General features: G+C 42.0%; 1 protein-coding gene across 1 annotated transcript in view; it reads left to right on the forward strand.

The window, feature by feature from the left end:
• Positions 1 to 26,647, forward strand: part of LOC125020969 (rho GTPase-activating protein 26-like) — an 82,424-nt gene that overhangs the window by 7,096 nt on the left and 48,681 nt on the right. The gene's annotated exons all lie outside the window — the stretch shown is intronic.

Here is a 26,647-nt window from a genome sequence, read left to right on the forward strand (position 1 = left end):
CATCACACTGGGACAAAGATGAGAGGAGGGCGTGTAACGTCTTTGTGTGCGTGCATCATAGTGTCTGCAGCTCATCTTAAGTCCGTTTCGTCTTGCTTTAGATTATCGTGTGTGTGTGTGTGTGTGTGTGTGTGTGTGCATGTGTGTGCATGTGTGTGCATGTAAAGGAAACCTGTCCACGCGTCTGGGTGTGTGTTGCCGCTGCAGCTCAGCTCAGTGGGGGTTGGGGGTCTTCCTCCAGCTGTGACGTAGCGCCGAGGAGAAGGAAACTAGGGCACGACTCGGCTCAGCGTTTTTTTTTTTTTTTTTTTTTTACTATTGTTGCTCGGCTGTTGTCTGAGGAGACGGGCTGACGCACGCACACGCTGGATCATATATTTGTCCCCGGGAAAAGATTTTCAACATCTTTACACAATTTGTTGCAAAATACAGATTTTTTTTTAGGAAGAAGACAGTTTTTTTAGCTGTGCGGTAGGATTTTAGTCGTGATAAATGACCTTAACTTCCCTCCAGTCCATTGGAACAGAAGTTATTCTGATGACTGGTGCAACGTCTTCAAAAAACTTTCTTAAATGATTTTGGATATAATTAAAACTCATCAACAGGTTGTTTTCTGTAGCTGCTTGTCTTTTGGGAGGGGGGGTCCATGCAGACACAGGAAGAACGTGAAAACTCAAAAATATATTTAAGTTTCAGGTCATTAAATACATTAAATAATGATTTTGATTTGATTTAGTGATTTATTCCAAACATGCAAATGATATGTTTGAGACCCTGCGTCCTCATATTGCAGCTTATTCTGCTTCATTTAAACCCGTTGTCCTCGTTAGTGGACACTTTAGTCTGCCATCTAGTGGCAGCAACGGGTCAATACACTAGTCGCTAAAAACTTGCAAGTGGGAATTTCATCGGATTCATTCTGTCGACGAGGAACAAAACCAAACATTCTACAGTTAAAACTTTATTTATTTATGTTTATTAACGTTTTTAGTTTGATACGACTTTTAACAAAATTTAACACATTTCTGCTACAACCTCGCTAGTTGTTTGCAATTCTGGTTTTGCTCAGCCAATGTTCAGGTCTTAAAATAAACGGTTTCATATATTGTCACACATTGGGTGACTTTATATTAATATAGATAATGAAATAATCCCAGTGTCCACATATGTGGACTTTTTTTTTTTTTAAAACTATGACTTTCTGTTCAAAGATGCTTAGTTTTTATACCTATTATGTCCTACTGAAAAGCTCGGGTCTCAGGACATTATACATATTCTAACATACAAGTAAACAAATAATATGTAAGTAACCAATAATTAGCTAAAGAGCTAATTAGCTAGCTTTTGAAGCTGGTGCGTTTGTTGCAGAAACTGTGTATAAAATATAAATAAAATATAATAGAATGAGAGCGTCTGCCTTCATCTCATTAGCTGAATGTTTCAGGTTGAGTTCTGGACTCCAGTTAGACTGAGGCTGATAAATATTTTAGTTTAGTTTGAGTTACACCGTCCTGCAACGATCAAGTAACTGAGCCAGTGATTGATACGATGCTGGTTTCTCTCCTGCTATATATTCCTCACAGATGCAAACAAGGTTTCAGGTGTTCTTCTTCTTCCCATGTGTGTGTCAAATGCACATAAGATGTTATGGGGCATATAAAGAGAACATAGGAGCAAGAAAACAAAGTACCAAAAACCTTGAGGTACACAGGGAACGTGTCGCCAGGGGAACTGAAAGAGGAACTGTTAGAGCGGCAGGTTAGTTTTCTCGTGGCACAGATCTAAATACGTACATGAGGCCATTTCTAATTCAAACTGCTACCGTGTAGACGACACGGGACCGCTGAGAAGAAGGAAGTGGGCTTCACGCACGAATATCAGTGTGTTTAAATTTAAATCGGCACGACATGCATCGAGTTTGGTGACTGAAACGCTCATCTGACGCTTCCAGTTAGTTAAATGCAGAACTGTGAGCGGCACCGAGTACGTGGATACGTGCTTATGACTCATGCTGTTTCGCTGCTTCTCATGGTGCCCTGACAAATCCATGTTTGGTTATGTCGCAGCATCATTAACAGAACTTATAAAGTCTGAAAATGGAGAAATAATAAACACTGTCTGTAGTTTGACCCTTTTCTGCTGCATGATTTTATTATTTTAACTGGTGTTCATGAGCGTAGCTGAATTATTAATCTGAGACGTCGATTTCGAGAATGTTCTCGAGCTATTGTTTCTCCGTGTTGGTTAAAATTTAAACGTGCAGGAAATCTGCTATTTCAAAAACAAATGTGACACATTAACTGTTGCACATTAACCGAATCACTTCAAAGGCCATAAAAACACGAATGAGGGGGAAGAAAATCGATCTCCGAGGCTTGTTCCTTTTCTACTTCTTGCACAGTGCTACCTGCTCGCCGCCGTCCGCTCATAAAAGAGACATCTGCGCGTTTCCTTCGCTCTTTAAACGTCTGCTTTTTTACTGCAGAGGCAAATTGTTTGATTGCAGCTGTTGATGGTGGACAGTGAAATACCACACCTGACACGGGCTGACTCGAAGACGCAGCCGAGGGGATTCCAGGTTTAGGTCATCCACTAATAAAACTCTGACAGGAGAAGAGAGTTCTGATTTTACAGCCGACCCAAGGAAACCAATAAAAAATGGGGAAAAGCGTGTTTCCATTTACATTCTCTTGGCTTTTTATAGATAATTTCAATTATGTCCAAATTATTACACAATAAATTCCATTCTGTTCATCTTTACTTCTCCATCCCATCTATTGATCTGTCAACATATTTACTGCATTACTATTGTATTTGTTTCTGCATCATTGCAGCAATTATCATTGTCCGTGAAGTGTCAGAAGAACCATTTTATGATGGTTGGGCTAAAAAAAATGCAGGTTAATTATTGAATCCCATGAGAAAATAAAAGTCTTTCCTATTATCTGCAACATTTTATCCTCCCAGGTTAAAACTGACTATTTCTAAAGTCTAAAATAATCTAAAAAATAATGTGTCGGCTCAATCTATGTCCAACTTCTTTTCAGCTTATTACAGAATCAGAATAATTTATTATTCCTTGTTGCAGTTGCTTCCATAAAGTGGAAGTTGCAAGGAGTCAAATACAAATAGAATAAGAAAATATTGCACAATGAATGCAAGAATTTACAGTTTGCAAAGGATGTAACTTAATATCCGTGTTGCATTGATCAGACTGGCCGGTGCGTTGTGAAGTATATGGGATCATTTCTATATATTGTTCATTACTTTTTGGTGAAAGGTTTTGAAAACTGGTTAAACTCGTGGAAAAACTAAATCGGAGGATGACAGGGGAGATTTACGTTCCCCTTTGATCCTCTCGGCCTTAAGCTGAAGATTCACATTCATCGCTCACCCTCCTTAGCCTACAGTGTTGAGCTGTCACTTCCAAGTTCGAGACGTGTGTGATAATGAGCGAGGAACTCCTGAGCCGCCGGTGATGAGATGAGATGAGGTGGAGCTTTAAAGTCGCTGCACAAACCGCTGCACAGACTTGCTACAGGCGTCACATTCAGCATTAAAATCTTTTTACTCGGTGATGTCTCGAGATGTTGCTGGGAACATTTGCAGAAAAAAAAAAAAAAAAAAAAAGAGGACAGGTGTGGTGTAAATGGGGCAGAAATGCACTAATGCACCAGGCAGGCGCGCTGTCTCACACTCACGCTCATGTTCACACATGTTGTTGATAAAATAGCAATTATCATTTGACATCAAAGCTCCTAAAATGAGTCAGAACTGAAGGAGAAGAGCAAATGATGCATGTTAGAAGCTGGAATGGTGACGGCATTCCCGCTTTGCAGGGGAACTGGGATCTGGAGGGTGAAAACAGGTTGATGTCGTGTCCAAGACTTCGTTTGATGCAGAGGGAAACTAATGTGGACTGACAGCGGCGTTTTAGTGTCGATCCTGAAACCACTGCTGACACTGTTGCTGCTTTGCTGTTTCCAAACACTGCTATTGGTTTAATTCCTGTGTACTAGAAAGAAGCAAGCTTGGACATGGTACTGCAAAGCCTTCTGGGAAATATGGCAGATCACTGGGTGATCTAGATACAGTCAGAGGTTGTTGGAAACGCCCTGATTCTAGACCAGGGATGGGCAACTTCAGTGATGGAAGCGGCCGCAGGTTTTCGTCACAAACTTTCTAACCACATATATGATAAAAATGCTGACCAACATACCAACATACATCAGAATATCTTTCATGTTCGATTGCACGTGTAAAGAATCCACTCTTCAGCAACAAAGGGTTTGAACAAGCAAACAAAAAACAACCACATACTCGTGATTTTTTCTCAAGTGCAAACAGCTTTCATGAATAAAAATTACCATTCAAAGATGGAACAAAGCTGCAGAGGGTCGACATGAAGCGTAAGAGCTCATTTTGTTCGTTTTTACGATTCAAAGATCGATATTTTCCTGCAGAACTGTTCCACCTCAGCCCTAGTAAGTCAGTAGGACTGTTTCCCTTCTAGAAAACTTGTGGTTTTACCTGTTGGCTATCGAGTCCTTGTCAGTCTTTGTTGACGTCTAATGCCGGTTCTTCCTCGCTGATGGAGAAAACCCTGTGGATGCACTATGACGTGACATCCTCCATCTACCTGGGTAGTTAGAATTTGAAACTGCCAGTTGTCCATCCCTGTTTTTTTTTAAATTTTTTTAATTGGTTTATTTGTCTGGGACAATGCACATTAATAAATGCTAAATTACTGTAGGTACAATAAATCCTAAATGAGCCAGAATTAGCCAAGAGGCTAGTTTTCATCCACTGTCCCTGGTGTTAAAAGGGAACCTGGAACATTTAATGCATTAAAAACAGAAATAAACTGTATGACGGACATTAGGGGACGTATAACACTCATTAACATATTGCGACCGCACACATTGTGCACAGTGCAGTACAGTTCTGCAGACAGAAGGGATCAATATGACAGACGGACAGACAGGTATGTTCAGACAGGGCAGACAGCCCATCCCTGTTCTAGACTATTTACAAGCAACAGCTTAAAAATTTCCCTCTTCACAAAAAAAAGAGTGGAAAGATGTCATGCGCTCGGCTCCATCTCAGACGGAGGCGAGTGTTTGCAGCTTGGTGAATTTACAGGACGCCCTAAAACCGTTTCTCTCTTCTTTTTCTTTTTTTTTTTATTTAGACCATTTTCCACAGACAATAACTCTTCATCTCTGCCGCACGCTTTTGCTTTTGCAGATTTTCTTGACAATGAATCACGCAGGCGGCGATAAACCAATTCACTTTTGTCTTTCAGGCAAAAAAACAAATAACAAAGCCCCATATCAAGATGCTAACTCTCCACGATTATTTATTTATTTTTTTCAAAGGTGAACCCACAGCCCTCTTTTTCCGCGGCTATCGGAGACAATCACAAGATTGTTTCCACATGAGTAAGGATCCGTGGGAAAGTTCCCACATTTCGTGGAGTTTTCAAAACACGACGTGCAGCATTTTTAACCTATTATCACGGAGCGATTTACATAATTCAAACACTTTGACTTGATATCTTAGTTGCTGGCACCGATGCCACACCCGCAGACGGGCAGGAGAGAATAGAAAGATTAAATCATGAAACCAGCCGTCTCGTCTTAAAGCAGGTGATGATTGACAGGTGAGGTTTTGCTTTCATCTGGAAAACAATGTTTTGAGTTAATCTGTTATCCGGTTCCTGAGATAAGTAATGAAAGAACGCGTCTTTAAGTCTCTTTTGTTCAGTCAGACTCGAAGCTAAACCATTATTCTTCTTTCTTCCTGCCGCTTCTCCTCCTCTGCCTCGTCTACTTTCCTCCCAGCGCTTTCTTGTCATATTCTTTTGACTCTCGACATATTAAATCGTATCTTCCTTCAGGATTTTCTTCGTTATTCTCCTCCTGTCCCCGCTCATTTCCTTTAGTCAGTCTCCTTCGTCTTCTTCTCCCCCAAAGTTCCTCCATCTGCTTCTCTGTCTTCGACTCTGTTTCGCGTTAATAAAATAGGATAAGTGCTCGCAGAGAGCGCCGCCTCGTCCATGATTGGAAATGGCACCGTGGCTGAATGGACGAGTGTGTAGTTAAGGTAGTGAGGGCTCAAAATTTCTCCCATTGTTTCGCTATTTTTTTGTGCCACAGCAGACGGGCCTGGCTCGGCCTGGCCTGGCTCGGCTCGGCCTGGCCTGGCTCGGCTCGGCCTGGACGTGTAATGCATTTCGCCAGAGGAGGTGTTATTTTTATAAGAACGAGACATGAGCAAACCCCCGCTGCGGTGGAGTAATCACACTGGGCATCAGTCCGAAGAAAACACACTACGCTACGGTCCGGCTTTGAGACAGAGCGCTAACTACTAGCAGTTGTGTGTGAGCGAGTTACCATGCGAGTTGCTGGTCTTTTGGATTCAACAAAAGGTTGTGTTGACACACCACTAACATTGTAATTACTGGACTACCCACTGGACCTCCTCTAAGCCCCAGTACCCCCATCCATCCCCGTGATTAATGGAAAAACCAGTCACAGAAAAGAATGGATGCTGAATTATTCAACACAATACCTGAGCTGTGTCGGTGTTGTGGAGAGTCTCGTGTACAGACGAAGCTGACCAAGACTAGTAGCGAAAAGTACTTACGGTACGGTAGAAGAAAACAAAATGCTAGAGGCCATGCAAATGTATGCAAAGCCAGTGGAAGGAGCCACGGTTTCAGGTTTCAAAGCAGCCGGATTGACCCAACATAACTCATGGTAATGCAAAGTTAAGTACAGCTCCTGGTGCAGGTTTAAAATAAGCTACTGAGGACTGGTTTGTTTGTTTTGAAGTCGATTCATTACTTCAAACTGAACAATAGTGGACATGTCTCTAATGTCTCTCACCAATGCGTCCCCACAGATACTTGGGATCTAGTGGGGGTGGGTATCGGCGAGGACTTCACGATACGTATCGCGATACTTGAGTCACGATACGATAAATTAGTGCGATGTTTTGTTATGTTGCAATATTCTACATAGTTAACTGAGAAATTTTAAATGCAGCTTAAAATACATGTGATAAAACAGTGACAGTGATACAAAAAATAATAATCCAAATGATCTGAGGTGCAGGAGTTTGTTCGCGATCGGCCCAAAACATGACTTTTCCTTTGAAAATCGATATTAAGACATTCAAAATCAATATTATGTCGGAAGAGGGAACATAGTGATATATTGCCATACTTGATAAGTTTTCCCGTCCCAGGTCGATGCGTTGTGCTGTTTTTTTAAGTTGTTCCTAAATTGTCCTTCTGGGAATAACTGCTGCCGTAAAGGAGCGTCATTGCCATGCGATTACATTTATTCTCGTCATCAACACAAATGAAAACCAGATCCAAAAGTTTCCCAGAAGAACATTTGTCACAATATGGTTTAAAGGTTATTTACTCCTCCTGTATTAATGTCATGGTTCATCTCTGTACCAATAAGTCTAGTACACTGATAGCACTCTGTGACATTATGGCTGATTAACAACAGTCTCATAATAATGAAATGAAGTGTAGCTGAGTGGGTCCCATCCCAGGACACGCATCCTGCGCTTGTTTGGCTCGGTGTTTGTTGGGGGAAGGAAACGTGCAGCTGCTCGACTTCCACCACCTTCTTCCAGCCAGTTGGAACGATATTTTCTCGTTTCTCATCGTCACCACTTTAAAACCGTGCCGGTGTTTACATTTGCAGCGCATGCTTTTACTGGAGAACATGCACTTTTAATTCACTGTTGTGTGTGTTCGTGTGTGTGTGTAAAAGAGACAGAGTATTCACAGGGGTGGGCTGGGCAGAAGACTTGCCTCCATTGCCTCTCAGCGCCAACCCAAACAAACCGCACTCGGCTGGCATGGTGAGCGAGGGAGTGTTCGAGTGTGTGTGTCTGACAGTGTCTGTGTTCAGCTCCTGTGTGTTCAGATTCCGTCCCGCCTGCTCCAGAAATAACCTCCCTGCTAAGAATATTTAATCCCCCAGGTTGCGGCTCTGTCTTTGCTGGCTTGGGGTTTTTTTTTTTGTGTATGTGTGTGTGTGTGTCGCAGCATCACGCATTTGATATTCATACTCTGCACACTCACAGACACAACTCTTAGGCTTAGTGGCGGTAATCTGGAACGTATTCTGTCTTGTTAGGGTTAGGGTTCAGATTACTGTAGGTGTAGGGAATCTCTTGCTATATGTAAAAAACCTTTTAGATTTATGATTTTCTTTCAGTTGCACTCAAGATTTGTGGTACTTTGCATTTTGGTCTTGATTGCAAGGCCTCAAGGGTGCGAGGTCAGAATGAATAATCAAACACTTCAGGGCGACGGTTGTGTAGGTGGAAAGGGATTAAGTTTATTAAGGCGGGGGCTTAAGGCCATGTCTGCAGGAAACTTCATCAAACACACCACACCAGTTTTCCAGTAGCATGCGGTTGATGCTGCAGGCGGAGGGCGGGTCTCCGGGCTGGAACAATAATATTGGCTTTTGTGTTTAAAACAATTGACTCATATTTGCAAAGATTTTGCTTGAGAGTGCCCGGTTTTTAATTCCTTCATTACGAAATAAAAGATCAGTTCTCATGTCTAGTACAGAGGGATGCGCATCGTATCTAGTTTCAGGTCACATCGAACGCGGTTCAGTTCGGCTGAACTGCTGAGCAATCTCAGGTGATGTGCATGGATCAAGGTCATGTCTGATGAAGTGGACTATGTGAAGGCTCAGTGACTGGTACCTGTTCATCTGTAAAGCCATGATAGACGAGTTCCCTTCTTGTATCTTGTCCATGATTGCTCAGAAAGCTGGTGGTATCTATAGCTTCTGTTGTCTGGACCAAGTTTAAGGACTGAATTGGGTAAAAAGGCCTTTAAGCGCTCGGCTCCTCTTACCTGGAACAGCCTTAAAAAAAAGACCTGAATCTAATTTTAAAGTTCCCATGACCTCAGTGATAAATACATCAGTTGGTGCTTGTCATTGTTTGAAGCTATTTTTAATGTTATCACTGGTACTGGACTAATATTACTTTTAATGTACAGTATGTCTGTAACTTTCTATGCTGCTGCTATTTTGGGCAGGTCTTCATTGAAAATGAGATCATTGACCTCAGTGAGACTAGTCTGATAAAATAAAGGTTAAATAAAGAGAATAAAAATAGCATAGGACGGTAATGAAGACCTCCCTCCTCAACAACATATCCTGAACATAGTCTGCAGTGTTAAAGGGGTTTATCATTCATCCTGTTAGCAACTGATTATTGCAATTAAATGCATATAAATGGTGAAGTTAAATGATAATAAAGTGTAAAATATGCAAAGATGTTTCATTTTGCCGCGTACAAATAAACTTTTTTTGTACTTGAGCCTTTGAATGAGAACCAGCTGCACTCATGAATCAGCGTTTCTTCTCATGGGCAGCGGCGAACAACCGGTTAAACTGGCTTTTTCTTGAATTATTATCCATCGTTACAGCTTTGTGAAGGCTGCTTCTGACTTGTAAATTGAAATTGAGGTCAAAGATTAGTCACTCTCTTATAACGCTGAGGTTATTCTGTTTGCTGAGGTGGCTCCCTCTGTCCCTCACTACTGTGTTTGTCTTTCTTAGTCTCATTATTACTTGACGACAAAGAAGCTGAAGCTAAGTCATTGCAGGGCAGCAAATATGCACAATTGTTTCATTTTATTTATTTTTTATCATCTGGAGTTAATGCTTTACGTGACATTAGACGACGCAGGATAATTGGCCGCGCACGCACCTTATACCAACATGAGTTGTGAACACAAATAACTCGTAGCCAGATGCAAAAACTTGTCTGTTTTTCATTATTATGACAGAGCCATCAGCCAGTGAGACGAGTGAGTTTGCACAGACGAAATTCTTCGCTCTTCTAAATTTAGATGCAAACTTCCAGCCTAACACAACCTCTCCACTGGTGCGTTTTGTTGTGGCTTCGTTCGCCCTCATTTCAGTCTTTTGTGAAGAGTAAAATGAGGCCGAACGTCAATCAAGGCTCTGAACACATGCGCTATGAATAGAATAAAAGCGATATTCACATAAACAAATACACAGTTTACACATTAAAGGATGCTGCAGTGCGTCATATCGTGGCCGTCACCGTTCTTTTACGCGTCTTGCAAATAAAACTCGTTTTCACTGTGAAGATGTCACACTGGGAGATGATCAGCGAGAATCAAAATCTGACCACAGGAAAACTGCAAAGGATCAAATAGTGATAAAAGCAAATTTGCTGGCTCACAACGTAAACAGCAAAGCCACAATAATACACAGCTCATTCGTCTCCGCGTTGGGTTTCCCATCGACCGGCAGCGGACCATCACATGTCGGGACGCGTCGTGTGATCTCCAGCTAATCTGATTTATTCCTGTTTCTTTAAGTGGCCATTGATGAGATTGTTCTAAGCCAAACGATCAACATGTTGAAGTAAATCGAGTGGAATTCCCCTTTCAGGTTGACTGTTAACGAGGCTTTGGTCTCATTTATAGGTTGTCTAGTAGAATTTCCTAGATGGACGCTCAAGCCGTGGACACCTCAACTTCCCCTTTTTTAAAATGTCTTGAATTATTTTTCTGCTCGGTTAATTCTTTGTGCAGGTTATTTACCCGGTGGTGACTGGGTAAATAAAACGTGGACACACTCTGCAGTAGTTTATTGAAGCTTCTCGTTGTTCAGCTCTCTTAAACGTGCGCGCCGCCCGTGGCCTCACATATAACATGTAGCTATAATTTATTCATGGTGGTTTGTGGTCTGCAGCAAAGTTTACTCAGACATTTACTTCTTCAAAATCGTGACCACGGTTTCTTTATAGCTGCTTCTGGACGGAGGTGTCATGTCCCTCATTTCTTATGTCACTTCACACAAAAAGGCTGTTTGCATCTACACCCATCAGCCACAACATTATGACCACTGATAGGAAAATGACATTGAGCGTCTTGTGAGAATTCAGTGCTGTCCTGGAAAACATTTGTTTTTGACATGTAGCACCCAACTAGACCAGCAATGACACTCCCCCAGCAGGATGCACACACAAAACCACTTTAGGAACAGCTGATCTGGCCTCCAGATTCACTAGATCCAAAACTGATCAAGTATCTGTGGGATAAATGATGGAAAAAATTACAAATATGCCAAAGATTTTATTTGGACTGGTTGTCAGAACCCGGCTCAAAGAGGACGTGACAATCTTAAATCCCACAAGAGACAGAGTTTGCTTCATCCCCAAGCACAAAACATGAGCGACAGACATCCCACCCTAAGCTCATACAGCACCCTGCCAGGTTACGAGAAATCCTCATATGTAAATCACCAATAAATTAGTTAAATAGTTCAGTCAGATGAAAAATTATTATTAACGAATAAACACGTTACTCCAACTAAAATCTCCTTATGTGATTAAAATACCCAGATAATGAGATTGGATATCGGTTTTCTCCAGCATGCATACGCCTTATTCAGACTTTAACTAGACAACGGGTGTGCATATGCTCCATGGTGTATCACCCTGGAACAAAAACATCCAAGAAAGCTGGTCGCAGAAGAAGAAGAAGGTAAACAGAGCCGGTAGAAGAACCACCTGAGGGATAGCGCCATCTATCTGCAACATAAGTAGCGCACACATTATTTACGAGATTAAAAAAGCTGAACTATTATCAATCTGGTTATTATATGACGTAATAGCTCAACCAGAAAGGAGACGTATTAAACTTCTGACAAGACACATATCGCCACCTAGTGTGGAGGAGGAGGACATGTTCTTGACAGTTATTTCAATTTTTGCATGTAAACTGGGACAAGGACCTCATTCAGAAATCGAATTTTGAACATAGCTCCGTTAAGCTAGCAAGCAAGTGCCAACTGATTTGGAGGCACAAGGGGGACCTACATAAACCTTGTCCTGTGCGAGTGCACCAGCAGGTTTATAACAGTTAATTTGTGGGTTTGAACCTCCAGCCTCATATTCTGTTGTTGGGCCTCTGAGCGAGACCTTCAGTTGATGGGTGTAGTCGTCTGCACATCCCTCAGGCTGCTGTGATCCGTCCTGACAGAACGAGAGACGGGGAAAGAAAAAGGGGGGAGATGGAGCAGTAGCTACGCTAACAAAAGACTGTCTCAGGCTTGGAAAACAGGACACGTACTTTGTCTGTGCACACTGTAATGGCCCATGAATGGAGACGGAGACACTAATAAAGCGTGTGATGGTGCCTTCAGGGCTGCTTTTTGTCCCTTACTGGAAAAGAGACAATGGGGAAGTGTGAGTTATCGCCACCATCTTCTCTAATATATCAGATATACACCAGATTTTATAATGACATTTAATGGGAAAATCTGTAATCTAATCTAAGTATAATTTCAGTTTCTTGTGATTTATTTTCCTATAATTTCCCACAGACGTCATGTTTCCAATAATCTCCTCTCTTGCCTCTTGGCCTTCGTTAACCTCACAGCAGCTTGACCGAGGCTGCAGCAGGTGTCACTGACAGCTTGCTCACACATGCATGCGTACGCACTGCAGCATGGACACACAACTAGTTTGCTTTGCACATTTACAAATTTGCCTAATGTCAGACGACACCCCCACCATTTTTTTTTCTTTTTTCTTTTCTTGCTAATGCGCAGATGCACGTTAGGAGATGAGCGCTCGGGGGGGGGGTCAAATTCAAGGCGTAAATCTTTGTGAATTAACAGGATTGCCCTGATAACCTAGTAACATTCTGGCAGGAAAGAGAGCAAACGGGAGAACCGAGGATTAACGGAGGAAATAGCAGAGAGGGCAGGGAAGGGAGATTTCAGCTCGGAGGTGCCTGGTCTGCAAGGGGGGGTGGGGGGGGGCAAGGTTGGCGCGCTTAAGGTTGAGCTTTCAGGGCCGGGGATAGTGGGGGTTGGGTGAAGACTTTGAGGCCCATTCATGGAACCAAAAGAATATTAATTTAAATGCATATTTCTCTGCCTCTGGGGAGAAGGAAGAATGAGCCCGAGCGAAGGGAGAGGTTTCTAAGGACACGTTGGGAGCTGGACTCCACGTCCAGAGGGAGATCAAAGTGCAATTTATTTTTCATTCCTCCTCCAGGATTCAGTTTGAAGATAGATTTCTCCGAATAACCTCTGATACCTCCAGGAAATTCTCTGCTGCCCGAGCACATGAAAGGCTGCAAGGTGTGTGGAGGGAGGCTAAAGGGAGGGAGGTGGTGGTTGGTGAACGTCAGATGGCATTAGATACACAACGAGATGACCTGCTGCATCTGCACGGTGGATGACTGGTTCTTGGCCGAGTTGGAGGCACATGTTGGCCAAAAACAACTTACGTCAAGAAAAGCTTTGATCAGGGCTTTGCCTTTAGATCTCAAAGTAAATCCAAAAGTAGCTTTTTGATGAAATTCTTTCGTTTTATAAGGGGACCAACTACATATATATATATATATAAAGGTTATTTGTAAGCGTCAGTTAAGAAAACTGTTTAACCACCACTGGTAACAGACCCATCAGTTATTAATAGCTGTGGGTTTTTGTGAAACTGAGAACGAACACGCCTCACGAGGTCGTGCGATCAATTCTAGACGAAGGTTCTGCACGAGATATTTCCTGTGCTATATTATTATCAGCCTTAAGGTCAGTCATTCTGACTCAGAGGAGAACCTACTTCCTCTTCTTGTTTTTTGTTCTTATTTCAATCTTTTTTCGACAGATTTATGACAACGAACGTAGGAAGGGTGGTCGCTATAAGCCTGGGAAAGCTTTTGTCAGAATGCACATTTACATTATTATAATTACATTTATTAGCTTTTCTGAAGTCATTGATCAATTGTTTGGTAAATGTGTGAGTTTAGCTGTTGTTTTACTTCTTCTTAACACTTTTCTTTGGATCTTTCATCAACATCTCATTGTATTTTCTGCATGCCACATTTACATGCACAGTTTATTGGAGCTATGCTCGAAATCCAACTTTCTGAATGTGGTCTTTGTCCCAGTTTACATGCAACGGAGAAAATGGAATAACTGACGTGAACATGTCCTCCTCCTCCACACTAGGTGGCGATATGTGTCTTTACAGCTGGTTAATACGTGTCCTTTCTGGTTGACCTATTATGTCATATAATGAACACAGTCGTTCATGCAGCAGACCGCCATTTCAAGCAACAACCAGATGGATAATAGTTCTGCTTTTTCAATCTCGTACGTAATGTGTGCGCTAATTATGGTGCAGATAGATGGCGCTATCCCTCATGTGGTTCTTCTACCGGTTCTGTTTAACTTCTTCTTGTTCTGCGAACGTCTATCTTGGATGTTTTTGTTCCGGGGTCGTACACCAGCGATTGTGGAGCATGTGCACATGTGTTGTCCAGTTAAAGTCTGATTAAGGCGTATACATGTCGGAGAAAATCGATTTCCAATCTCATTGTTTGGGTATTTTAAACGGATAACTCAAAATGTAGTCGGAGTAACGTGTTTACATGCACTTGAGTCCAGTTACATTTCGATTAAGACAATAATTAATTTCTTACGTATGTAAACATACTGATTGTCTTCCTTCCTGCCCTCTCTCTGGTCCTCAGTCATGTTGTGTACATCTTTGGTGTCCATCTGCCGATTCTCAGAGTTCTACATTTGATCTCATTGTGTTTTCTGCATGCCACACTGACACTGTACTGGACACTTTTACTTTATCACAGCTGCAAACTAGATTTTACGACCATGAGCTGCATTGTAAATTCCTCACTTTACTGCCAATTTTCACCAATTTGCAAGCCATCATATTTTGGACACCGACTTCTAGCCAGAGTTGCAAACAATCAAAATTTTTTAATGCTAGTCGAACACAGATAACCTTTCCCTCGTTCTACCTTCGTTTTGTTTTTTTTTTTCATTTTTTTCTTAATCCCTTTTTCCATCTATCTCATAAGACTTGATGGAATGAGGTCAGGAAGGATTTCAGCCAAGCCAGTTAGAGACTGCTGATTTATTTCCTGGTTAATGTCACACAGTGCGTGTACTTAGAGCTGCTGCTCTGTGTCGTCTTAGACGGAGAACGCTGGCAGCGCGACAAACATCTTCAATACAGTTAGCGCTGGCACTCGGACGGTGTGTTGGCAGCTGGTTCGCTGGCGATTTATCCAAGCATTCAGTTTAAAAAAGTGAGCTTGGCATCCGTGGAGGGCGAGTTGCCACGCTGTAGAGCTCAAGAATACTTCATTAGCCATGTAATTTATTTAGGACTGGAATGGCTGATGCAATATCTATAATGGTTTTGAATCTGCATATTTTGGATGCCTCAGTTCCACGTCGATTATGACAATGATGTATCTGCAGTAGATCAGTAGCCAAACTTAATTTTGTTTTAGAAACTTCATGCACTTTTTATCGATCAAGGCGGACACGGCTGAGAGATTAGATTTGGCGGAGGTGGTTTTGCAGCTTAGTGCAGATGAATACTTTGATTATTATGCTTTATATCCATTTTAGAGTCTGTTGATATAAAGACGCCCGCGTAAAAAACAATCTTTCTGCTACTTTAAAGATGGAATTAACCTGCTTTTTATTTTGAAGAACCAGTTCAAACAAAAATACTTTGTGTAATTACTCCTGAATTCACTCAGAACACGATCAGGCTTATAATAGGCAGACTTATGTAATCTGTCAAACGCTGGGACGGCTCTCTGGGTAAAATGAGCCAGATTTCAGCGTCGCAGCTTTAAAGTGATCTGCAGTGAACAATGCTTCTGGTCCGAGCGAGTTCAGAAGGTCACGGTTTGGGTCTCGGTGGGATCTGCAGGCCGTGTGTTTTTCTGTATGTTTGTGTTGCCGTCTGGAACGGAGGTCAGGTTTGTGCCGGGTGTAGGAGAGGAAGTGGACGAAGGCTATTTGGAGACTGGCACTAATCTGGTTAGTGTGGTTTCCACCCTCTTTTCCTTCTTTTTCTCGTATCAGTGCTGCTGCTGCTGCTGCTGCTGCTGCTGCCACTCGGGCTTTTTATTCCACAGGTTGTTAAGAGTTTATCAGCGACGATATGTTTTCCAGAAGCTGCGAGTCCCACAGTCGAACTGTTTGACGCCACATTGTGGAGAGAAAGGCTTTGGACAAAGCTGAAAAGAAAAAAAAACAGAATGTGTGAAAGATTTCCTGAGCATTGTTGCCTTAATATGATTTATTCACCAACTGTTGGCGTAATGATAAATTATGAACGTTCTTTTTCCACTGTTTGTGTTGGAATGGCACTCGGTTTGCCTTGTACCAGCGATGACTCGGAGCGGGACAACAAAGCCTTTCTTAGGCAGCGCAGAACAACTGCAACATGTCACAACAGAAGGAAAACTACTCTGTCATCCTCTGGCTCTTTGCCTCCGCTGCGTCTTTCACCTTGTTCCGCTGGAGAACAGTTTCCCGCTGTACTGTCGGCTCGGTTCACGCTGTCGCTTTGTGCCGTTTGTTCCGATCGCCCCGCGCTCTCGCTGCGAGCTCCGTGCGAAAGGGAAGGTCATATATTCTCCTACATTTCCTGTTTTGAAGAGGATGGCCTGCGGGCTGCGAGTAGGTCATGGTTGTCATGTCAGGGAATGACATTAGATGAGATGTTTTGTTGGAGGGGGGTGGAGGGGGGGGATGTACCATTTCTTTCAGGAGTGATGTCTTCAGTTTGCTCAGCTTGATAAACCGGCGGCCTAGAGGAAAAGAGACTCAACCTTTTTTTCCTAGGAGCTACTTGTATCTAAGAAATTTCCCCAAGTTGTCTTGAATGCACCATCAGCTGGAGCTGGAGACCCAACCCCACCCTACGTCTGATTGTCTAGTGATGTTAGTTTGGAGAGGGGAAGCTGTTACTCTCATTTAATTGGTAGATGAACTTAATTAACTGCTCCAACCTGACAGTATCCCACATCAACACGTTTTTTTTCTTTTTTAATCATGACACATACCAGAGATCTGTCATGGTGCTGGAAAACTTTAAGTCCTGCATATTGTGCATTGGTTAACAGGTGAAAACTGATGGTGAGCTCAGATCAGACCCCCTGAGATCTCTGACCGAGGTTGGGAACCACTGCTCTAGATTGTTTTGAAATTTGATTTAAAAATGTTGGTGCACCACGAAGCTTTGTCCCAAGCTTCAAAGCAGAAATGAAGTTTCTTGATGCTGGCTTTAAAAGGGCCAACATGATCACAGCCTGGTCCAAAAAGGCCGGATTGGTCTCTATTGCTAAACCTACCCATGCAGGATGCATTTAACATTTAAAATGAATAAGACGTGCAGCCTCCTGCAGAGGAAAACATAGAACAATGCACAATATGTAGGAAAACTGCTCCATAAACGTTCATAGAGGATGTAAACTTCGCTCTGAGTTGTATATTTACCAGAGAGCTGCATGAAAAAGTGCAAAGCCGCCCACCTCAGCTCCACTCACTCTCTACCTTTGTCCAGTGTTGGATTAGTTAGAGCTTATCCGGATCCACCAACCACATCCACCAAAATATCTCTCCACTAAACCTGTTTATTCTTCTTTACACTACGCGATCCTGGATTTAGGCCTAAAACTCTAATTATTTTCACTATTTCAATAGTTTCCTTTTCAATTAATGTCGACAAATGCTCCACGTTGCATTTACAGTGAGCGAGGAAGCTCAAATTTTCCTGCTTCCAAGAGTAATTAGGAAACATTTGTGCGATGCCGACTTGCAGACGGTCTCAATATCCGCGAGTGCAGCTCCAGGACAAATGGAACAAGGGGACACTCGGATACTTGTGGTGTCTGTGTTCTCCTACATTCCACAAGAATGTTATAAAACTGGCCCCAAAGTTTGGTGTTTTCCTTCAAATTATGAGGTCAGCTCCAGCCAGAGCAGGGCATTTCTAGCCCCGTCTTCTCCGCTCGGATTCCAAAGTCAGATTGTCCCACATTCCTGCTGTGGATTTTTCCAGCGGCAGCCGGCGGCCTGCAGCCTGCAGCCTGCAGGATGATTTCACCCCACAGATGCTCTTTTACAATAAATAAAAAAAGAGAGAGGAAAACCTCCCCGGTTGTCTGTGTTCGCTGTGTCAGCAGCAGGCGTGGCAGTAGTGCCAAAACGAGACAGAGAAAGAGAGAGAGAGGGAGAGGGTGAAAGCAGGAAGAGGGGGGAGAGTGGGACAGAGAATAAAAAGAGATTTGACTAAACAGAACGACATGGAAACGACACGGAGAGCTGGAGATGCACGGGGAGTGAGGGAAAACGTAAAACAGAGATAGATAAAGAGGAATGATTAAGAAACGCTGTAAACACGAGAAAGACCCAGAAACAGAACATTGTGCTCCTTGTCCCGATCTGGCTCCTTTGTGCCTGTTGCTAAGATACGATAACTATGTGACCTGGGCCGGGACAAGAGAGGAGAAGAATGGGGAAGTCTCAATCTGATGTACAGTGTGTTCCTCCTTTTCAACTCCTAAAAGCTGCGTGGATCATTTCCAACTACTCTAAAATCAAAACGTTCCTTCAGTCTTTGAAGGTTCTGACAACTTCTCATGAAATGACTTTAAACCAACGACTGCACTGAGTTACAGCTGTGACCTGCTGAGTATTTGCCAACGTTAACCAGGAGACTTCAGTGTTTTTCAGGCCAAGGACCAAATTAATGGAGAGACTAATACCAGATATATTTGTTCTATATTAAAGTGTTAGTGCTGTTTATAAATATACATAATTAACATCATTTTGCCTTGTGATTGGCTCAGCAGCGATAGGGGTGGGGCCTGCTGCGTACAAGAGGCTGAGACTGACTATGTTGGATTCATGTTAATGTGCATTTAAACTAATTTAAATTTGTGGGGGGAAATTAAAAAATATATATATATGAAAAATGTCTAATCAACCAAAGATTTTGCGACCCCTCCCTGCAGTACCCCCACACAGCCCCTAGAGGGTTTCAGACCCCCTGTTGAAGATCTATGACGTAAATGATAATTTTTAAGTTGATAACTCATAAAAATGAAGTTTCTTCACATTATTTAAAAGAAATATTTAGGTGTTATGTGTTTAAAGTCATGAACATACTGGGACATCTGATCAATTTTATTAAGTTACCAGAACTAGAAGCCAGTTCAGTGTGAACACAGTATTAATTTGATCTTAGCACCAAGAAATATTGAGTAAACTCAATCAATAAATTATTATTATTGTTATTTTTGTGTTGCGACAATGTGTTTTGAAGATGTGGTTTCACTATATGAGTGGTCTTACAATACTATATAAAAAAATAAACACAGCTCAGTGTCTGTGTTATGTTGTTTCTGTGCAGATGGAGGCTGGTAATTAATCCGAGCAAACATGTGAAGAAATAAAATTAGGCTTCGTTTTATCGTTTTGCGTCACTTTTCCACCAATCGACCGTTTAGTTGCTGTTTTTGCTGCACGGTGCAGTTTTAGCAGCAATAAGTTTGTTTCTTAACATTTTCTGGCCTAAATGTCCATTTATTTACTTATTTTTTAGTTTTGGGATTGTTATTATGTCACAAAACATAACCCCAGTAATTCTAATACACAGTAAATGAATGAATGAAGTTTGTAATGTGGCATTAGACGTATAAATAAAACTTTTTGTCTCATTATGAGTTGGACTGAACGTCTCCTCTGTCTTTAAAATAAAACCTCCTCCTTTATTCTCTCTTTGTCTTCCAGCTGTTTCTCAGCTCAGTTCCCTTCTTCCTTCACTGAAGCTATATGACTTTCCTTTCTCTCGCTTCTCTCCGTCCCGTCCCGTCCCCCCGTCCCATCCCCCCTGTCCCCCGTCCCGTCCCCCGTCCCGTCCCCCGTCCCGTCCCCCGTCCCCCCGCCCCGACCCTTCCTGCCCCCACTCAACCACCCGACTCAGTTCATTCTGGTCGGGACTCCGTTTGTCATTGTTCGCTTCTTTTTTGTTCCCAGGCTTTATTTAGCCTTTGTTGTTGATCACTGTGTTGGCCTCCAACCACCATTCAGTCGGTTTCTGATGAGCAAAGTGCTATTACAGGGCAAAGAAAAGCCACCGTAAACAAACGCAGCGCTTATTGACTTCACAGCCTCAGTGAGATTTAGATTTTAGAGCTTAAGTTTTACGTCTCTTTTTACTTTTCTTTAATATTGCTCCTTCTTTAAATTCCCTGTTGAGACGGGCAGTTTGATGCCCATTAAACGGGAATGAAGATTGAAGAGGGTTGTGCATGACATGTTGACGTGTATGCGGATCAGCCACAACATTATGACCACTGACACAGAAGTTAATAACATTAAAACGGTCTTGTGACAATTCACAATTCAATTCTGCTGGGAAACATTTGGCCCTTTTATTCATTCACATGGATGTTGGACATGTAGCTCCCACCTAGACCAGACCCCCACCCGCCCCCCCACCCCATAGCAATGACACTCAGAATAATTCAAACAATTCAAAAGTCTCCAAATCCACTAGAACTGATCAAGTATCTGTGGGATGATCTTCAGAAGTCCACTCTCTGATGAGCAGTTTGGAGGGAGACTGACACAATATCAGGAAAGGTGGTCATAATGTTATGGCTAGAAAATGAAAGGGATCCATCTGTTGTCTGCTAATTACAGTGAACTTTCACGGAACACACACAAACACTTGTCCCACAGAGTCAGTGCACTGACACGTTCGCATGTGATGAAAGCCATCTGCTGAGACAGACAAAGGGAGTGTTTCCAGCGTGTGTGTGTGTGTGTGTGTGTGTGTGTGTGTGTGTGTGTGTGTGTGTGGGTGTGTGTGTGTGTGTGGACGCTGGGTTTGCTTTGTCAACCCCACTGCTGTGTCATGTGTTGGCCCATGTTTGCTTTTCTAAGTGGTACCAAATGCAGGCCAGAGAGTGCCCCTTTACTTCCAGTGTGTGTGTGTGTGTCTGTGTGTGTGTGTGGGTGTGGGTGTGCGTGTGTGTGTGTGTGTGCGAGTGTGTGTGTGTGTGTGTGTGACTGAGTGTGTGTGTTTTCTGTCGTCACTCCCTGCATGGAAAGGAGCTCCATCTCAACTTAGTGGTGTTTATGGTCCACAGTCTTCCTGCTGACACACACACACACACACACACACACTCACTCACACACGCACACACACACACACACACACACAGCTGAGAGCAGTAGATCCTAGTCTGTCCGTGTCGTGATCACTGAAGCTGATGAATTATTTGAAGGTTTCGCGTCATGCTGCAAAGTGTTACTCTCTGTTATCAGATGTGGCCAAACATTCTGAACCAGTGTCACATTTAATTACTAAATTCTATCTTAACTATTACCTCATTTCCGTCTTCGTTGTTTTCTGTGGTTAAAACGCACGTTAAAAATGAAATTGAAGGTGAATCAGACCTTCAGGTCTGTGTGTCCTGTAGTTAAACCACGAGCTGGAATATTTATACAAGTGGCGACGATTAGTTTGTGATTGAGAGGTTTGTACAAACTGTGTCTGAGTGTGTGTGTGTGTTTTATAACTGTGTGGTAGAGGATGATTTGAATCGTCCTATGGTAAAACGTCCCGGTTTGGCCGTGGGGCAAATGCATTTCTCTACTGTATCGTAAACCACAGTGACCCACAGATAGATGTGGTTTATTTTTATTTAACCTTTATTTAACCAGGAAGGATCCCATTGAGATTAAAAGCTTCTGGAGGATAATTGTTCATTTTTGACTTAAAACAGGTTTACATTTTTGCCTTGTTTGGTTTCATTCTTTTCAGCACAACCTCACCTGTGTCATTTTACAATTATTTTTTCATTTTGATAAACTGTATTAAACCACTGGATGTAAAACCACATTAAAACCATAAAATCAGAGTAGGAAAAAGTTAGATTTATCACTGTAAAAACCACAAACATGTTTAACGAACCATTTTTATAACTTTGAATGCAAATCTAAAGTGTACATTTCAGATGCTTATCTACCAATTTAGCAAACAACAAAGTTATTTATGACTATTTCCATTAAAATGCAGGAAATGCATCACACATTTACAACCACAAAACTGTCCCTAGCAACCATTGACACTTCATTTCCTGATTGGTTGATGCGATTCATTTTTCCACCATTTTTTTGGTTTGTTTTCGAGTATTTGAATCTGGCTAGCGATCTCCTCTTGCTAGCATTTTGCTTTTCACCTTTTCTCCCGTGCACCAGACACAAACCAACATGACGGCAGTATTCATAATAAGTCTGGTTGTACTTGGATATCAACACAATTTAAAAACTAATATATAGGTTGAAGTTAACACTTTCTACAGGAGTTGAAATTCAGTTACGCTGCCTGTTGCTGCTACGTCGTCTTCAATTGGTCAAGAGATTTGGACGCCGCATCTGACGTTTCCAAAGGGTTAAAAACCTCCTCTCAAGTGAGTCCTGGTCAAGATAGGCGGCAACATTACAAACACACAAAAAAAATGTTTAAATTTACAAGCAATATTATAAAAAATACTGAATTAAGTCAATTTCCAGTCGTTCTGCAACATATTTCATGCATAAGTGGACGAAAGCCCTTTTACTCAGTTCACTACAGACATAAAGAAAAGAAAGCTAAAAGTTAAAAGAAGTATTTAAAGATCAAAATCATTTTCATAACTTAATCTATAATCTACTGTAATATACACTTGGAAAATGTGTGTTGCTCAATGTTCATTTCAAGTTGTGGCCACACAAAACCCCTCATAAAAACTAAACGGTTCCATGAACCACTTTGGTTCCTGACTGAAAACTGTTGGAAAACATTCAAAAACATTCACATTCTTGTCTGAATTAATTAATAATTTTGGTGAACTCCAACCAGGGGCGTCACTAGGTGTTAAGGACAGAGGAGGCTTAGCCCCCGAGGCTAGAATTATTTATACATAAGCCAGACACCAGGGGGAGCTCTACTCGCTTTGGCTTCACTTATGACAAGCTGTTCATCTTATTATTTACAGCCTGTGCTAAATATCTACATCGGGTGCATTATGTGTTTCTGCTAATTAGCAATTGTGCTGCTAAAATGCTAAAAAGCAAGCTAGTGAATTAACATATGTAATAGCCACTAAGCATTAGCATGCCAGCTTTGTCATTGCAATCGTGCAGCCTCACGTCTGCACACTTTCCTGTACAATAATTCATTCGACCTTTAATGTGTGCACGTTTGCGTGTCTGTGTAGCGTGCTAGCAGCAGCAGCGGTAGCCTGTAGGTTGTTTCGAGCATCTTGGCAGCGGCTTGTCCCGATGACATATTTACAGCACAGCGAATCCAGCTTAACCCCTGGAAGGTGACGAGATGAAATATGACTCTGAGCTCTTTTTTTTTTTCCCCTCCCGCTAATCTCTGACTCTTTCGATGGCTCGGGTGTCGTCATCATCGCTGCGTCCAACTCAAACTTACACAGCTCTGAAGTTTGGCCTTGGATTTGGATTTCTCTTCTTCCGTATCAAAACAGTAAAAAAAAAAAAAAAAAAGAAAACAGTTCTGTTAAACTACACACTCGCACGCAGTTCTTCAAGCAGCTAACACCGGTCGTGCCACAAGCTTCCAGTGAAGAGAGTTTGATCCGTCATTAACCTTTAAACATTTACACAACGACTGTGTGACAAGGCATTAGAGTTGGTATGAATTTAATACCACCGGACAGTTTTTTTTTTTCCTTCTGCTGCTCTCCAGCTGTGTTGCTGTCTCGCGTTACAGGCGGATGTTGGTTCTGATGTGTGGGTGTGTAACAGGATCTACATTCACGGCCACGTTTGACCTTAATCACCTCATATAGGCTCCGCCGTCCGCAAAAAGAAGAGCCGGCATAAGTCGTGCGTCAAATACCTACCCGGTCCCGCTTCCCCTTAAGCTGACGGAGCAGAATGGAGCTACGAGAAGGTGACCTTTGACCCCCCCTTCGGCTTCCCCCCTCCCCTCCTCCCCCTCCAACCTGCACTCACCATGGCAACGGCTGAAAGAAGCCATCTCCACTTCCTCGCCTTTTTCACTCTGTCACACAAACTTTCCCTGCTCCCGTGGCTCATTGTTGCCGTGCAAGTAGTGTTTCCTCTCCTCCGAAAAGTCAAGCTGACCTTGTGGACTGTGTCCAACAGGAAAGCCTGCTCATTTTTTCTAAGGTTTAAGCTCAACTTTTAGTATTTTTTTCTCGACTTTATAAAAGTCTTTCTTTATTACTGAGGCTTCTGCACGTTTACAATCCTCCCTCACACAGAAGAACTTGCTGCTGCTATGCTCTGCATATACTACATATAAGAACATTTTTACTTTATTTCATTTATTTTATCTTATTTTATTTTATTGCATTGCTTTTTTTAACTGTGCACTTTAGTCATTGCACTTAAGTGTAAGTGTCTGTCTTATCCGTTGTGCCTTTTCACCGTGGGACAGGGGCGTCACTAGGTTTTAAGGACAGAGGAGGCACAGCCCCCAAGGATATAATTATTTATATAATGATGTATTTAAAGTTCATATTCTGGCCATTTTATATTGAATTTGTTGTCATTTTTATAAATAATGGCACCAGTGACCCCACATCTCCACTTCATGATGTCATCATGATGTCACCACCTGTGTCTTTAGCGTCAAATAACAAACTAAAACTGACACTTGCACATACATCAGTATTACTTATATTATCTATGTAAAATTAGAGAAATTATCCTCGAAAAAAAAAAAAAGTTTGGCCAAAGTCCCGCCCACTAACATCTAAGTCTTTATCCGTTGTGTCTGAGCCCTTCACTTCTTCACCGTGGGATAGTTAGAAACGCTTTTTTCTTTGTGTGTCTGCTACATGTGAAGAAACTGACAGTAAATCCGACTTTGACTTTGAGATTCTGACCACTTACCTCGGAAGACATGTACTTTATAACCCTAAGCACGTTCTCGCAACCTAATACAAGTAATGCATTTAAGTCATTTAAGTCTAGTCTGTAGAAGTTGTTTCCTCCTTATTTAAATAAATTACATCCCTTATTTGATTCCACAGTGGAGACATTTGTACCTATTTGTATGTGCTGGAGAGAACATTCGAGTCTTTGTCACCAGTCCTCAACTTTTCCTGTTTTTAAGCTGTAAAAAAAGTGAAACGTCTGCCAGTGGATCAGGATAAAATCGAGAAAATGTATGTTTAGAAGCTGGTTAGGAAAACAAAAATCTCAATCTTAATGTTTGTTTTTGTCGGTTTCTCAAATACTGGCTCAGATTTTTTAAAATTGTTAAATATTTATATCAGTTTCAGCTCTCAAGATGTTTTTTGTTTCAATCTACTATAGCTAAAAATATCGATTTGGCGATATATCACGATACTTTTTCTTCTGATACAATATCGATTTTTAAAAGAAACACACCTCCACCACTCGTTTTTCTGTACAAGTGCAATAAAATGGAAATGGATTTGGATTAATTTTATTTTTTGACTCAGTTTGTCCAATGAATAATCACTGTCATCTGATTAAAAATATATTGCAATATCGTAATAACGCAATAACGTATCGTATCGTGGCTCAAGTATTGTGATATTTATCGTGAAGTCCTTGCTAATACCCACCTCCACTAGAGACCCAAGTTTATCAGAGCGTGGAAATATTAAACTAACAGAAAATCTACGTATGCATCATCTCTTTCTTCTTCTTTCTCTCTCCGTACAGTTTGTCTTTCAAACTTTTCTGCAGACTCAACAAATTGAGTGGTTTTGTGCATATGTGTACATGAAATAACCCCTGATATATAGACCGTACCTTAGCACTGACCTTAGATGCGTTCTCTAACGCGGCGCTGGCGCTCGGCCGCCGTGAACCATATGCTGCTGGAGGAGTCGTAGCCAAATGCTTTCTCCTCGTAGATTTTTGGTATGAGGCCACCTGTGGACCTGCTTTTTTGTAATGCCAGAGGCCACAAATCAGTATTTACACTGTGCCATTCAATTCACCCCCCCAAAAAAAGAAAGAAAAGTTGAGCTATTTCCTCAGAATAAATGATCTGATTTCTTATCAGCCTCCTTTAACTAATTGAATCTGTAACTTCCCTCTCCTCACTCGGCTGCTGGATGATGAAAAAAATTAGACGAGGAGCCTGAAATCGGTCTTTGTCTCCTCAGATGAAGACTGTGCATGTGTGCGCGCACTGTGTTCATACTTGTCCCACTTGATGAATAGGGGTTTCTATTCACATGCTTTTGGAACAAAGCTACTGCAGAGTTCAAGCTACTGCTGGATATCCTGTTGATATCACACAGGCCCATTCTTTGGGCCGTGTTTGTGTGCGTTAACGCACATAGCGGCCGTTGTAGTGCTGCAGGACGATTGTGGTCAGTCACAGATTCCTCTTGTGTGGCTTACAGCGCTGGAGATGTCTCATTCCAGCAGTGTCCAAGTCACTGTCCTTCAAATGTCATGGTTACACTTCACACTGGGAATGTGACAGGCGAATTTAGAGCTCGCTGACTTTTCTCTATTCGGTTAGCGAACCGTGGGTCACACGCAGAACCAGAACCAGAACCAACCTGGAAAAGGTCCCGGGCTGTGGTCGAGTCGACCTAAACTGAACTGAATTAATGGAATTAAAAGATGCAAAGGGCAATTTGTTTCCACTGTGAATGCAACACGCTGCCTAGCCTAGCGTGGCTAGCGCTGCTAACAAGACTAGCGCCAAGATACGGAGTGTAAAACATTTTCAACTC

This window comes from Mugil cephalus, chromosome 15 (assembly GCF_022458985.1).
Source record: "Mugil cephalus isolate CIBA_MC_2020 chromosome 15, CIBA_Mcephalus_1.1, whole genome shotgun sequence".
Lineage (NCBI taxonomy): Eukaryota > Metazoa > Chordata > Actinopteri > Mugiliformes > Mugilidae > Mugil > Mugil cephalus.